Source organism: Hirundo rustica, chromosome Z, assembly GCF_015227805.2.
Source record: "Hirundo rustica isolate bHirRus1 chromosome Z, bHirRus1.pri.v3, whole genome shotgun sequence".
Classification (NCBI taxonomy): Eukaryota; Metazoa; Chordata; class Aves; order Passeriformes; family Hirundinidae; genus Hirundo; species Hirundo rustica.
In genome coordinates this window covers 72,796,649-72,810,328 of record NC_053488.1, presented here as the reverse complement: position 1 = coordinate 72,810,328, position 13,680 = coordinate 72,796,649, and positions in this window count along the sequence as shown.

Below are 13,680 nucleotides of genomic sequence, written 5' to 3'. Positions count from 1 at the left end.
TTCATACTAATCCAGACAACAAGGAAACTCTGCAACAGATTCTATTAGGGCACAATGGATCATCTAAAATGTAGGCAACATTTATAATTACAGAATAATTTGGGGAGAAAGATGAACAGTGCTCTCTTAATGACAGAGCAAATGATCCTAGCAAACAGAAAGTGCTCTGCTGAGCAAGTCAAATGGAAGGAAGGATGTTGAAGTCTAACCATGATTCATTTTTGCATGTAATTTTGCTGTGAAAGACCCTGAGTGTTAAATTTCATGTTCAGGTTTCCTGTGTTTTTGCAGTTACATCTACTGGGATTAACCTTGCAACTTGTACTTCATTAAGAATGCTTCAGATGATAGCTCAGCTGAACAGAACCTGGATAAATCCTCCATAGCTACTGCATCTCTGTAGGATGAGGAATTAGTAGGAAGCATTAACATTCTGACAAAGCTTAGTTTTCACAGTTTTGCTTTCCCAATAAGATGAAATTCCTGTTCTCCAAAAGGTAAGTATGGGTAGAAATTGGAGTCCTAGACCCAGCTTGTGATGTGTAATGGAAGGCAGCCTGCAGCATGAAGTAGAAACTATAATCCCAAGGAATTTAGCCAAGGTTGCTCTGTGGTTTGGGAACAAAAGTTCACCTGAGGTTCAGAGCAGTGGTTTTTACTTTGCAGAGAGTTTTTGAAGCCTTCCCAAAGGTTCCAAGGTGGAACAAAAGCACTTCATGCTATTCTAATGTTTTACATCAATGTGAGTGATCCCTAGATTTCTGAGATGCCACAGTGTTAAGAGGCAGAAAGGTTTTACTAAAGCAGCTTCTTTGGAACAACATAATATCTATGCAAAGCCACTTCAATTGCAAAATAGTAGCTATACTAAAAGGAAAAAAAAATGGCATTTTGAAAGTTCTGTGGCAATGGCGAGTGCTTAAATGGGCTTACATGATTATAATGTTGTAAGAAAACATTTTTGACTGTTGGAAGCCATCTGGTTTGCACCCAGCCACTGTTGCTTTGTGTTTGCAGGTGCTTGCTGTATTCCTGTTTATCTCTTGACTATTATTTTCTTATTCCACATGTATTCATGCTGTCAAACATCAAGAGTGCTTGGAACACAGCTATTATTTTAAATCACCTATTATTGCCCACAGTGAACAAACAGGCTGTAAAAGCAAGGGCAACTTCTTGTTCACGTATGCAATGAGGTCTCTTGCCTGGAAATTGACATTATCACCCACTGTTCTCAGCTTTCAGGTCAGTAACTACAATGTCTGGTGATTACCAGACAGTACAAATGACTGTGACTTAATTAGGGCATGGAGAAACACAGCACTTTCTTCCTGAATTCAAGGGGTCTGCAGTGTTGAAAAGACTTTCAGGTATGTCTTGTTGATGGTGTGGCATGGTAAAAACAGTGCCTAGACTGTCAGGACACAGGGAACGCGTTTGCAAAGCCATCCCAGTCTGGGATGGTCCAGGGTACTCAATATTGTAATAGGAGAAGAGATACAGTGAACAAGGTCTGTCAGGGTGCTTGCTTTTGGAATCCACCCTCAGCAGCAAAGGGGCTAAGACTCTACCACCCCTTCAGACATCTGAGTCTTGAACCTTCCTGCAACCAGTCTCTAGTCTTCTTTCTACAACTTTGTACAAGACTTTGGATGCTTAAGAATCCAAAGGACTGCAGGATGCTTCAGTGTGAAATGGACTCAGCCTTTGTCCAGTCAGATCTTGAAGAACTCTGAGGATTGAGACTGCATCTCCTCTTTGGATCCCAGTACATGCAGCTGGGATCTACTGTTTATTCCTGGGCTGAAACAGTTGTTAAACTTTCTCCCATTGTCCCTCATCCTTCCAAGATGAGAAGCACCAAACCCCAGGTCACTGATCCCTTTCCATAAGTACAGTGGAATTGTCAAGGCAATGCTGTATAGACTATTCAATACAATTTGCTTCCAGCTGAGATCTAGACAAGAGTCTGCTCCACCACCTTCTGCAGCTCACTAATAAGGATGCTTTACTCTGCCTGCCCCAGCTAAGTTGTTATCATTAATTATATTAAATCAAAGGTAACCTATGCTGTGTGTGTTCATCCTGTGTTCAGCTCCACAATGGCATAGGAAATTAAATTTTTATGCAACTGGTCTTGCTGGGTGCTTTTCTTGGGCAAAATAGGTGAATTTTAAACTCCAGGGATTGTGTAAGAAATTACACATTGCGTTTACGTGCATGCACATATCCAGCATTAAAATTTGTATGCAAGAATTTTTTTTCTTTTCTTTTCTTGGATGTTCTTCAACTGGTATATTATTTTTGCTTTTGCTTTTTAATGTTACAGTTATGTAATGGTCATAATTTCTTTACACAAGGCCCCATCTGACTCCAGCATCTGTCTTTCAGAGAGGTGCTGAAGAAGGTGGCTGGCAGTGGTTGGGCTACAACCCATGAAGAATCACAAAGCAAGTGCATCTGTTTGGGATTTCTGACCCACTAAGATGGACAGAGGTTAATTGGTATGATCAGCTTGTTGTGTGATGATGGCAGTCTGTCAGGGAGGTTGATCTAGGTGGTCACTGTGGAGTGACAAGGAAGCACACAGCTCTGGTGAAGTTAAAGGACTTCTGTGCTGCACTGCAGCAGAGGAAGCTCTGACCTGTTACTTAGATATTTATTTGGTGGCACTGAGATGAAAAACCTGTTTCTGGGATGTATGAGTTGACTGACACAGGTGACAGAAATGTAACAAATGAGGTCCAGGTTGTGGGTAGGAAGGAAAGTACGAGTCCCTAGCAGCAATGCAGTGATGTATGATGTAAGACTTAAAAATATACTGTGAATAATAGAGAGAAGGAAGGAAGGGAGGAGTGAGAAAGATGAAAGAAGAGATGAGAGAGAGGGGAAGCCAGAGAGGAAAGTGGCTTTGGGTTCCCTCATGCAAATACTATTCTATTTGAAGTGGCATTGATCAGCCTGTGTCTCTTAAATTAGCAGTTCAAGTACACCCACATGATGGGGCTACCTCGTGTGTTTAATAGCTGATGCTGCTGTCCTTACCTGGAAAGGAAGCACAGCTCTTTATGTGGATAATGCATCTGGTACACTATAAATCTCAAATGTGAAGAGTTATGAGGAAAATAGCATCATGTAAATATTGCAAAATTTTGGCAGGGGGAGCAGTGGAAGGAAAAAACATTTACAGAGTGGTATTGAAATAAGGAAAATAGAAAGTAATCTGAAATGGAACACACACATGTGTCTCTCTGTGGGTGAGAACAATGTGGGAAGCGTGAAGCTGGAGGAGTGGCCAAGGCACTGTTCTCAATGCTGAATTATCAGTCATTATGCTGTATTTCTCGCACTGCCTGACCAAAAACACTTTGTCTTGGAACAAGGAAAAAGTAGGCATTGTCTGTACCTACTCCAGTTCAGCTGCTGCATTCAGGGCTTGGCAACAAACTTCTGAAAACTTGTTGGGAGGCTGGACATAACAGCCTAGTGATGAGGGTCTATGAGGACTGACTAACAAAATTATGAAGGCTGAGAGCCTGGCTAAGTGCATGTGTGAATGCTGCTTGTTTGTCTTCAAGACAAAGGTGGCAGAGCCTGTGTCTGAGCTACAGACTTCAGCTTTACCACAGACAGCTTTCAGCTCATGAATTTTCTGCATTGATTATGGAGAACTCTAAAATGTGTGTTCACACTTGGTCTGCTAAAGCTCTGCTGGGCTTTCAGAAGAGAAAACTGATCCATAAATAAGGAGAGCTCCTTGGAGGTGGCACATAGAATAGACAGGCAAAAATTCAACAGAGTGAAACTGAGCCTTCTGGGACTATTGAAAACACCCTCAAGCCTTGTGTTTTGCAATTATTGCAGTGGATGATGTTGTATGTGTGTCTTTGTTTAATATATACAGCTGATTAGCAAATGCAGGCCCAATATGAAATCTTCGCTGGTTGTTTCCATACGGGAAACAAGATTGGTGGTAAATTTTTCAGAAGATCCTGTGAGGAGCTGCCAGCCACTGGATCTCAATGAGCCCGGCCTGAGCGATGTGGGCTCTGTGGGGAGTCCAACAGTTGTGTTGACCTGCATGTAGGAGTGCATTTGAGACCTGACCAGTCACTTCAGAGGGAGGAAAAGTCAACTCAGGGGGCCACCGGGATTGCTTCTGCAACAGCTGGAGGTTGTTCCAGAACTGTCATTCTTTTCTACCAAGAGAAAGGTGTGGTAGTTTGGCACTGAGCAGGAATAGTGTTGCTATCTTGGGTCCTTTTCTTTCACACCTCTCAAATGCTTCTTGGAATGGATTATGAGGCACCAAACTTGTTTGCAGACTGCAGCTCTCACTGTATCACTGTGCAGAAGATGTTTATCTGGTTGTCTCTTTCTGCTCAACACATTTTAACCACCTTTCACTAACATTTTGCTGTAAACTGACGTATACAATGCCTTGTCTTTGGGTATGCCTGTCTCTGTGAAGTTAGGCCCTTATCCAAGTAAACATTTTCCTTTCTCTTTGAAGATAAGCCTCCTGCTCTTGCTGAAATCATTAAGATTGCTTGGGTCATTAGTTTTGATGTATGTGTGCATGCACATGACTAGCAATGATGCTTAGTGGCTATGAGAAAATACTTCCCCCCCTAGGTAGATTGCTGAGAGGAGGTTCAGTCTATAAAAATCATGTAGTTACAAAAACTCTTCCCCTTCATCTTAGCCTGATGAAATCTGTGGCATCTCTCCAGATGAAGACTGGAAATGTTTTCCTTCCTTTTTTAGCTCACTGGGTTTGTGTGTGTGCCACAGGCACTTTATTTCATTCTAGATTATTTATACTTTCAACTTATTGATTGGTAGATGAGATGATAGCCTTTTGGATTTATTTTACTGCTCATTTATAATTAATTTGGTGCATGCATAAAAAAATCAACCTTTATTCATTTACCATCTATTCACTGTGATTTTTTTAGATAGCTTAAAAGTAGAAGAGCCATGCACTAGGCAACGGGCCAACATGCACGTGATTCTCACACGTTGCTGTAAGACCTGGCTGTCAATTTTACCTGCATTTGCCCAAAATGGGGAGTATTCTTTGGCCACCTGTACAGTGTGAGGACGTCCGGCCATCCTGGTGAATGCTTACGCAGAGCTGCCAAAGTTAGCGTGACTTCCACCAGTATGTGTTACGGAAATTATGAGGAAAAGCTACTGCTTTGAGGGCATCTTGTCCATGCAAGCTTTTGAGGGCAAAGCAGGAGGTCATGAGAGAAGGATGGCCACAGAATTGAGCTTTGGGCTCCTGACAGAAAGCAAACCTGCTGCTTTGCAGCCCTGTTGCTGAAACTGAGTGATGGACTTGCAGAATAACTGTGCTGCTTCTGAGCTCCAATCACTCATAGCCCACTGGGCTAATCACACACAGCTCACAGGGAGTATGCTCTGTGTCACTCTCCCCAGCTGCCAGTAACAACTGCCTGTAATTTGACTTGATAAATACAATAGATACGAGCATTTAATTCAAAATGGCAGTCCAAGGTTTCAAAGCCGTTCACCTGTTCTGCAATGCTTTAAAGATCTCCCAAAAGCAATCTTTTGTATGTGCTTGAAATCTGCCTCTGCCACTACTCAGATGTATTTATAGACTACTGGTGGGCTGCCTATGAAAATTCTCATCCCACAGTTTTTCCTTAAGGTTGGTGAAAGCTTCTATGTTTCATGAAGGTTAAGCTACAAAAAGAGAGGATAGGATTGTAAATGCCTGCTAAGCCCCTGAATTTGTGATCTCAGTAGAGCGTTCACTGTGCACTGTAGAAGCACAGTTCTGTATTGCTCATGTAGAATCAAAGGGTTGCTTCACTCTCCTTGATCCTTGCAGTATATCCACCTATCTCTTTTAAATCACTCCTGCAGATTATCTTCTGTGGATTTCCACTACTGTCCAGAAAAAAAAAAAAAAAAAAAAAAAAAAAAAAAAAAAAAAAAAAAAAAGCAAGCTTGGTTGCCTGCCTCTATTTTCCTGCCCCCCCTCTTCCTAGTGTGCAAGCATGCCCAAGATGAATCACTGCATAATTATATTCCTATTGCTTGTATCCTTCCGTTGGCTCTCCCTTTCCGCTCATTTCATGCTTACTTGCCAATCAAACCTATCATTTGGGGTCTGATTATTTGCTGGGGTTCATTAACGAAAGGGAAGATCTTCAGCAGCAGTCTAGGGGACACCTGAGAGCCTCCAGCCCACATCACAATCTCAGAAGGCAGGCTTTACATAGTCTTGCAGGTACAACGTCCCTTAATTTGTCTTGAAGAATTGAGCCTTGCTTTAGGCTCCTAGCAAATGTTGTGCTTTGAAATATCGTCTGAGACACTTTTTCAGAGAGGGGGAAGAGAAGAGTTTGACTTTTCAACTGTGCACAGGGGGGCATAGGCATGAGCATAAGGTGTGGGGATGCTGGCTTTCAAGGGCAGTGATGGGTGCCAGGGATATGCCTATACTGTCGATAAGGAGAGGGAGGGAGATCAGATAGGCCAACAACTGGTAAATGAGGTGAGGGATTGACAGAGGGATTTGGGGCTTCACATCGATGCTGCATTTTCTTAGACATGCTGCTGTGGTTCCTGGGGTAGGAGCTCCCCTGGAAGGACAGTCATGTGTACACCTGAAAAGCAGGGAAGTTCTGCAGTCTTTGAAGGCTTGATACAAGTGTGCCCTAAAATATGCTGGTCAAGATTAAACAACAAGTTAAGAAACCAGGGTTTAACACTCAAGCAGTTAGAGGCCTGACTAGGTAGACTTGATCTTCATCTTCTCTTTTTGCCTGTAAGTTACTTGGATTGCGGCTCTCCGATGGACCCCAAGTGTGTCAGGAGCCTGAAGTGACTGGGCATTGTTTTGAAGCCTTCCTTCAAAACTCACAGCCTGTATGGGTAATAAGGGCATTCTTGCAGTGTTAACACACATCCTGTAGCACAGGTAAGGTAAGTACTTACTCCCTCTGGTTTTCAAAGTTGCTTAGTACCCCTGAGTCTCCATCGCTGTGGAGCTATGTAGTGCCAGCAGCACCCTTGCTTTCAGGAGGAACCAGGTTTCCTGGTGGGAGCTGGGTCCTTTTTCTGTCTCTGCTCCAGCTGTACATCACCTTCTGGATGTCACTGCTTTGTGCGGCTTGTTTCAGTCATCACTGCTGAACTGCTCTGTTTTGCTCTGTCTCTTTGTGGTTGCAAAGCACTGGACTTCTCAGGCTGCAGTTAGAGCTGCTGCTTTTCTCTGTCCAGCTTCTCTCAATTTCAGCTGTATGTGTGCTGCTTATCTCTGAGTACTCCAAAAGACATTTTTTCAGGTTTATTAGTGCTTTAACATTTCATAGCTGTAAGGTCTTTCTTCCATCCTCATGTCACCATGTGCCACAGCCAACACCAGTGTCTCAGCCAACACCATATCCAGCCTTTCCACGGAGCAGGGTTCTAGTCTGTTGCCTGGAGAAGGGGATGCTGCTTTGCCCTTGTTCCAACACTGTTTCCAGTAAAGAAGATCTTCCCTCCAGAAGAGAAAGGCAGGGCAGATGAAGAAGGCAATGCTCAGTTCTCCCTGCACTGCTGTGTCTGCTGCAGCACTCAGCTGAGAGGAGAGTGTCCCATCTTCTGCAGCACATGCTCTCTCTAGGATGTGCTGGGCACAGTCCTCCCCCAGTTCCACCCTGGCCAGCACACAGTTTTCCCAAAAAGATACAATACAGTTCTTAATGTTTAATCTTATTCTGAGAACACTCTCCAGCTTTTCACTGGAAAGATGATTAATACTGCATTGCCCAGCCAGTCACACTATCCACAGTAGAGCTATAAATAAATACCACCCAGCAGTTGCATACAGCAAGCTCTATTTTATTATTTTCCATTCATAGTAAAAAACATGACAAGGAGCTGCTGGTTAGAGAAGAGGCTGAGTAACAGCTGTAGTTTAGTAGGCACCTTAGTCTTTCATCCTCCAATTTCCAGGGGGCAAAGAAATCCCACACTTATTTTTGAGTAAGTTTTGCTGTTCTCTACTTACAAACGTTACTTGTCCATTTAGTTGGCTGACCCATACATGATTAAGTGTGCGATGTGCTTCACATGGCCCTAGGAAAGAAGGCTTTTTCTTTAAAACTTATGTGAAAACCCTCTACCAGGATTACTTTGTTCAATGGAAAATTGGTTTCTTAGCCAAATGCAAACAACCACTATGGTTGCCATGGTTTCCTTATTTCTTACAAAGCGGAAGTCCCTTCCAGTGGTGGGCAAGCAGTTTTGGTAAAAAACAAAACAAAACAAAGCAAAAAAAACCAACCAAACAAAACAAAACAAAAACCCCCACTCCAATACTTGACATTAATACTGTCAGGTGGAAAATGAAGCTCTTTGCAAGAGTGGTTTCTGCTGACGTTTTACTGTTTTTAAGATTTTTTTTTTTTTTTTTAAAAAGCATGTAATGAAATCTGTTAAACTACAAGCTCTAGAGATTCCCACCCAAAACTATTTTTCAGCTAGCTTTATTAATGACCCCGCCTGAGCTGTTCAGCTGTGAGTCATTCCAGAGGGTGGGTGGATGGGAGGAGGGATGCGGGAGGGGCAAGGGGCTGGCGTCTCTCCCATGTGGGCTCCATCCCACATGGGATCCGGTGCGGGAGGGGTGGTGCGGCTGCCTTCCTGCAGACGGAGGGTGAGCCAGGCTCGGGCTGTGCTCCAGGTCCTTGTGGCACTGGGGACACAAGCTCCTGCCTGCCACAGAGCTGCCTTGTGGAGCCTGGGGCGGCTGCACGCTGGGTGCCCGCTCAGGTGTCCGCCCCTCGGTAAAGCCTTTCAGGGGAAACACAGTTTCTGTTTTACTGTCAGTGTGTGGCTTAGGAACGCTGGAAAGGAACTGCTGTTATATGAACACTTCTAATTATATGGGCTTTGTTTTCACACAGCTGCTAGCTTTCTGAAACACATTAGGAAAAAAAAAAAAAATCTGCCATGACTGTATTACTCACCAAAGCCTAGATTTTATCAAACAGTGTGCACAATAAACTTGCAGAAGCTACATAATTTGTTGGAAAAAAGTTCAATGCACTAATAAGATGTTTCATCGGATTAATTTCTTTGTTTGTTCTACAAAAACCTAGACGTAGTTAAAAATGAAATCCCTCCAATCTCTTGCACAGAAATTGTTTTATAATCTTTTTGGGGGACGCTTTCTCCAGCTCACTAAGGCACTTGCATAATGATTAACTGAAAGGACTTAATTGGTCCCAGTGAAGACATACTCTCTTATGGTAATTCCTCTTCAAATTGTAGTCTTTATGATTTTGCCATAGGAAGTCAAACACAGAACTAATTATAACACTGTTGAGGGAAAAAAAAAAAAAAAATCAAGGTAAGAATTTACAAAACTAAAAGAAAAGATAGTATTGTCTTGATCTTGTTAAAATCTTTGAATGATGGCTGCACAATGAATTGCTGAATTCTCTTTGCTAGAAGCTCCTTCTTGCTTGCTTTTGGTGTAAGAGGATAATTTTTTTTACACTATGCCAAATAAATATGCAGCAGCCATGAGCAAAAAATGGAAATATTAAGGAAATATGAGAAAGCAGTCTTACAGAGAAATATCCTAATGACTCAGTAGTCACTTTCTAAGGTGTTTGTTCCCCTATTTTCAAACTGAGGGAGATGAAGGTTATTTGTTACATATTTTTATTGTTGAAAAATCATGGCTATGTCTCTCATGATTTGTAAGACTTGGTTAAAAGTCGTGGGCTTGGAGTTGGAGGGGGAGAGGATTTCTCTCCTAGACACTCGCACTTCTCTGGTTGGTCCCTTTGCTTTAACATAAAGTGAAGTGTTCTCTTGCCTGCACTGGTGCAGCAGAGGGTACTGCGAAGCCCTCGGGAAGGACAGTGCTTTTACAGGGATAAGTGTCTGGGATGCAATACTCTGGTGTTGTGCACGGGAGGTAATGCCCTCCTGTTACTGCTCTTGGTTAGGGTTTATGTAGTACTGTTACAAGGATTGCCAATACTTCAGTTCCAGTTGTCAAGGAGCAAGTGCTTCTTCAAGTGGTCTATCCCAAGAATCTGATTCAGCAAATCCTACAGCTTCCAAAACTTTATCTTCCTCTTAGTCTCAACCTGCTCGCTGTTTTTATGAGATTTCTGCTACTTGCTGTTCAGTAAGTGACATCTGCCAGAAGAAGAGGTATGATCCTGAACAAGGTTTTTCTCCCTTATCTGCAGGGATAGCAGGGAGAGAAACCCTGCCTAGCTGGACCCCAGAGTTCACTCAATGACTCTCCAAAGACTTTGCAGTGATTGCTGAAGACTTTCACTTTCTGTGAGGCTGCAATTTGAAAAGTTCCCTTGTCTGTGATGGAACTGCTCAGGTTTAGAGTAGGTTTTGTCATGCTGACTTTTCTTTTCTTTCCCAGTTGGCAAGTTGTGAAACTGAAGATAAGAAATACATATTCCTGGACGAACACTAATTAATATTAATTTCTGAATGTGAGGAATCCCCCAGTAATAAGGCCACTTGAAGGCCACTCTGAGAGGACATCCACCTGGGCTTGGAAGTCCACATAAACTATCAGGTCAGGCTACCAAAGTGAATTCCCCATGTGACAAACAACGTTCCCTGTGCCCATCTTATTTTCCGTGCATCTGGGACAGTTCAATGTCTTGTTTTCCTATTGAGGAGCTCTTCTCCATGGAAGGCAAGCTAGGAATCTGAGCCTTTAGCAGTAAGCAAGGAAAGTGTGCAAGTGGAAAAAATGTGCTATGGGAAAAAATCATAAACCAAACACTTAACATTTATTTGAAGCATTTTGCTAGTCAAAGAAGCAAAATTTTCTGAAAATATTCCCAAGTGCAGGACCACATTAGGGCCACCTTTAAATTTAAAAACAGTAAGTCCAGCAAAAGTAAAATGTTGAGTGGTTCTGCTCTGTTTTTTTTCAGAGGCAGACAGTCTCCCCAGTATAAAATCTCAGCTCAGTTAAAAAAATCCACCAGTTGTTCAGACATTTTTCTGAGCTATTTGTATATGCCTGAGGGTGTGAGGCTAAATTATTTCCAAGGCAAAAATGCTGGTAGATGTTACTTGTAGAAAAATGCATCAGTTGTGTGTTTCCCACACTGGAGGTTGCATGGCCTTCCTTCTTTAAAGGGGGAACAAGGATGCATATCTTGTTCTTTTTTAGAATGCTGGTTTCATTCAAATTGGAAAGGAACCAGGAGCAGGGCTGGAGTGAGCACCGATTCTAACAGCAACTGTGGATAGCAAATGCATGAGTGACAGGTTGACAGATATGAAGAACAATACTGAAACATAAATTTCCTGACTCTTTTCCTCTGTACCGCAGACTGGTTCCATACAGAGACACACATGTCAGCAACCTAAACATTTTACTTGGCTTTACTGCTAGTCAGCCTGTGTTCCTAAATACTTCGTATGCTTTTCTTCCCACCTCTGTCTGATCCATATATTTGTAGCAGAACTGTATGAATGCAGATTTCATCCATCATGGTAGATAATTTTTAAACTATTACATGCTATTAGAATTCCAGTGTTGGCATTTCTACAGAGTATAGAGTACAGCAGCATTTATCCTCAGCTGTAGTAAGCAAAGCACTTCAATTTTTTTATCCCCTATAAATCTGCATATTGCAGGTGCAGTATGTATTTTTTAACATTAGAAATCACTACGGATGTTTGGCTGATTAAGGCTTGAGAATATATAATGCACATGGCCAATTTATTTTTAAATGAAAAAATGGATCAAATATTACATTAGAAACAAAAGCCTCTCTCTGTGTATATTTTTTTAATTATTATATCCCTTGATAATGCATTTTAAGAATTTAAACACAAAACTGCTCAGTCTGGAGTATCATAGCTCTGTATTTAATCTCTGACCATGCATTATGGATTTCCAGTGTGTGAAAGATATTTAAAATGTCTGCAATAAAAATCTTTCACTGGTTTTCAAATGAAAATCAATTTTATATGCATTATGTTGCAAGGAGTTGAAATTTGTTAAGTAGGTTAAGTAGTGGGAGGAATATTATAGAAAATTATTACATCACATTGTAAGAGAAATTAAAAAAATAGTATAATTAGTAGAGAAATAAAATAAGTTCTGCAATTAAATACAAAAATATAGCAATGCAAAGTTATTGCTAAATGTTAAGAAACAGATAATGCAGTATTGAAATCTGATCTGTAGTGACCGTCTCGCTGACAGTAACTCTTCCTTTAGTTAATGAATCACAGTTTGCATCCCAGTTAGTAGTGATAACAACCTCAGCTTTTAATTCCCAATTTAAGTGTCTTTTTGCAGGCTTAATCCCAGACTTGACTGGACCAGGACCAAGCTGCCATTCTGGGGCCAGGAGGAAAACTGTCATTATTTGTCCCTGCTGCCCCTTCCTCTGGAGAGGAAGAGGTCTAGGGGTGTAGCAGGGAGATTTCAGGTTTAGGATTTGTTTCACCTGTGCTTGACTACAGTACCAGGCAGGATCTGAACTACCTGTTTAGGCTGTCTTTGTAGCTGGGAGGTAACAACAGGCATTTTTTTTGTGTCCCTGTGTTTGGGACAGCAACCACTCCCTGCAAACTGTTGTGAAAGGCTGGGCAACAGCCTTGCAAGCCTGCCTACATGAGGACAGCATACCTCACACCGGTGTCTCTCTCAGAGTGGCAGCCTTGCTCTGGGTTGTGCCCCACAAAGCCTGGCTATTCTGCACCCTGCTGTTGGTGCATGGCCTTCCTTCCTGGGCATCTGCATACAGATTCCCCACAGACATGTATTGGCCCTTTTTAATCTGGGAAGGTTTGCAGTTCTGGAAGAATCTGCTATTTTGTGTGTTTATTTGTTTTCTTGAGAGCAGCCCTGGCTTTGTTCTTTCTCTCCTGAGAGAAGTTCTTGTTGATGTTGCTGTTGCATGGTGTAGAATATTGCCGCTCCGTGCTGGCCCCTTCTGAATGGAGTTCTCAGGGGAGCCAATCTTCTCAATGTTCAAGCAATGCTACAGGCATCTTTCTATTACAAATCAGTGCCTATTTCTCTCCTCCTCCTCCTTGCACGCCCTCAAAGTGCTATCTCATGCATGTTCATGTTCACATCTCTTCTTATTTTTGTAATGTATTGGAGACAAAACCAGTCTTACTCTCTTTGGCTTGCAAGTTTGTGTACTAAAGGGAGCAATAATGACTGGACAGCTTTGATTCACTCTCAGTTATATGCAGATCCTTTCACAGATCCAAAAAAGCACACACCAGCCTCAGCTTCTCCAATTTGCTGCTTTATTCCTGGATTCTGCGGCCAGCTCTGCCTGGTGAAAGAGGAATTTTGTTCTCTGGATTTTCTGTCTTCACATTATTTATTGGCAGTCTCTCTCATGAGTATAGATGATAGCCTGTCGAAGGGACATCTGAGCTTCCTCTGGGCACTAAGAAAAACCCATGCCACTAAGAAAACCAACATTATCATTGTGCATGATATAGATTGGGCTTCTTAATATATATTCTACTGGACAATACCTAAGAAATAGAAAAGATTGAAGGGTAAACACTTAGCTGAGGGTAAACACTTGCTCCCTTGGCTTTGTAGTGGCCATCTTGTCTCTCCATTAGAGATACAGAACCTAATCTGATGCAATTGTTTCTTTAATTGCTTTTTTTGAT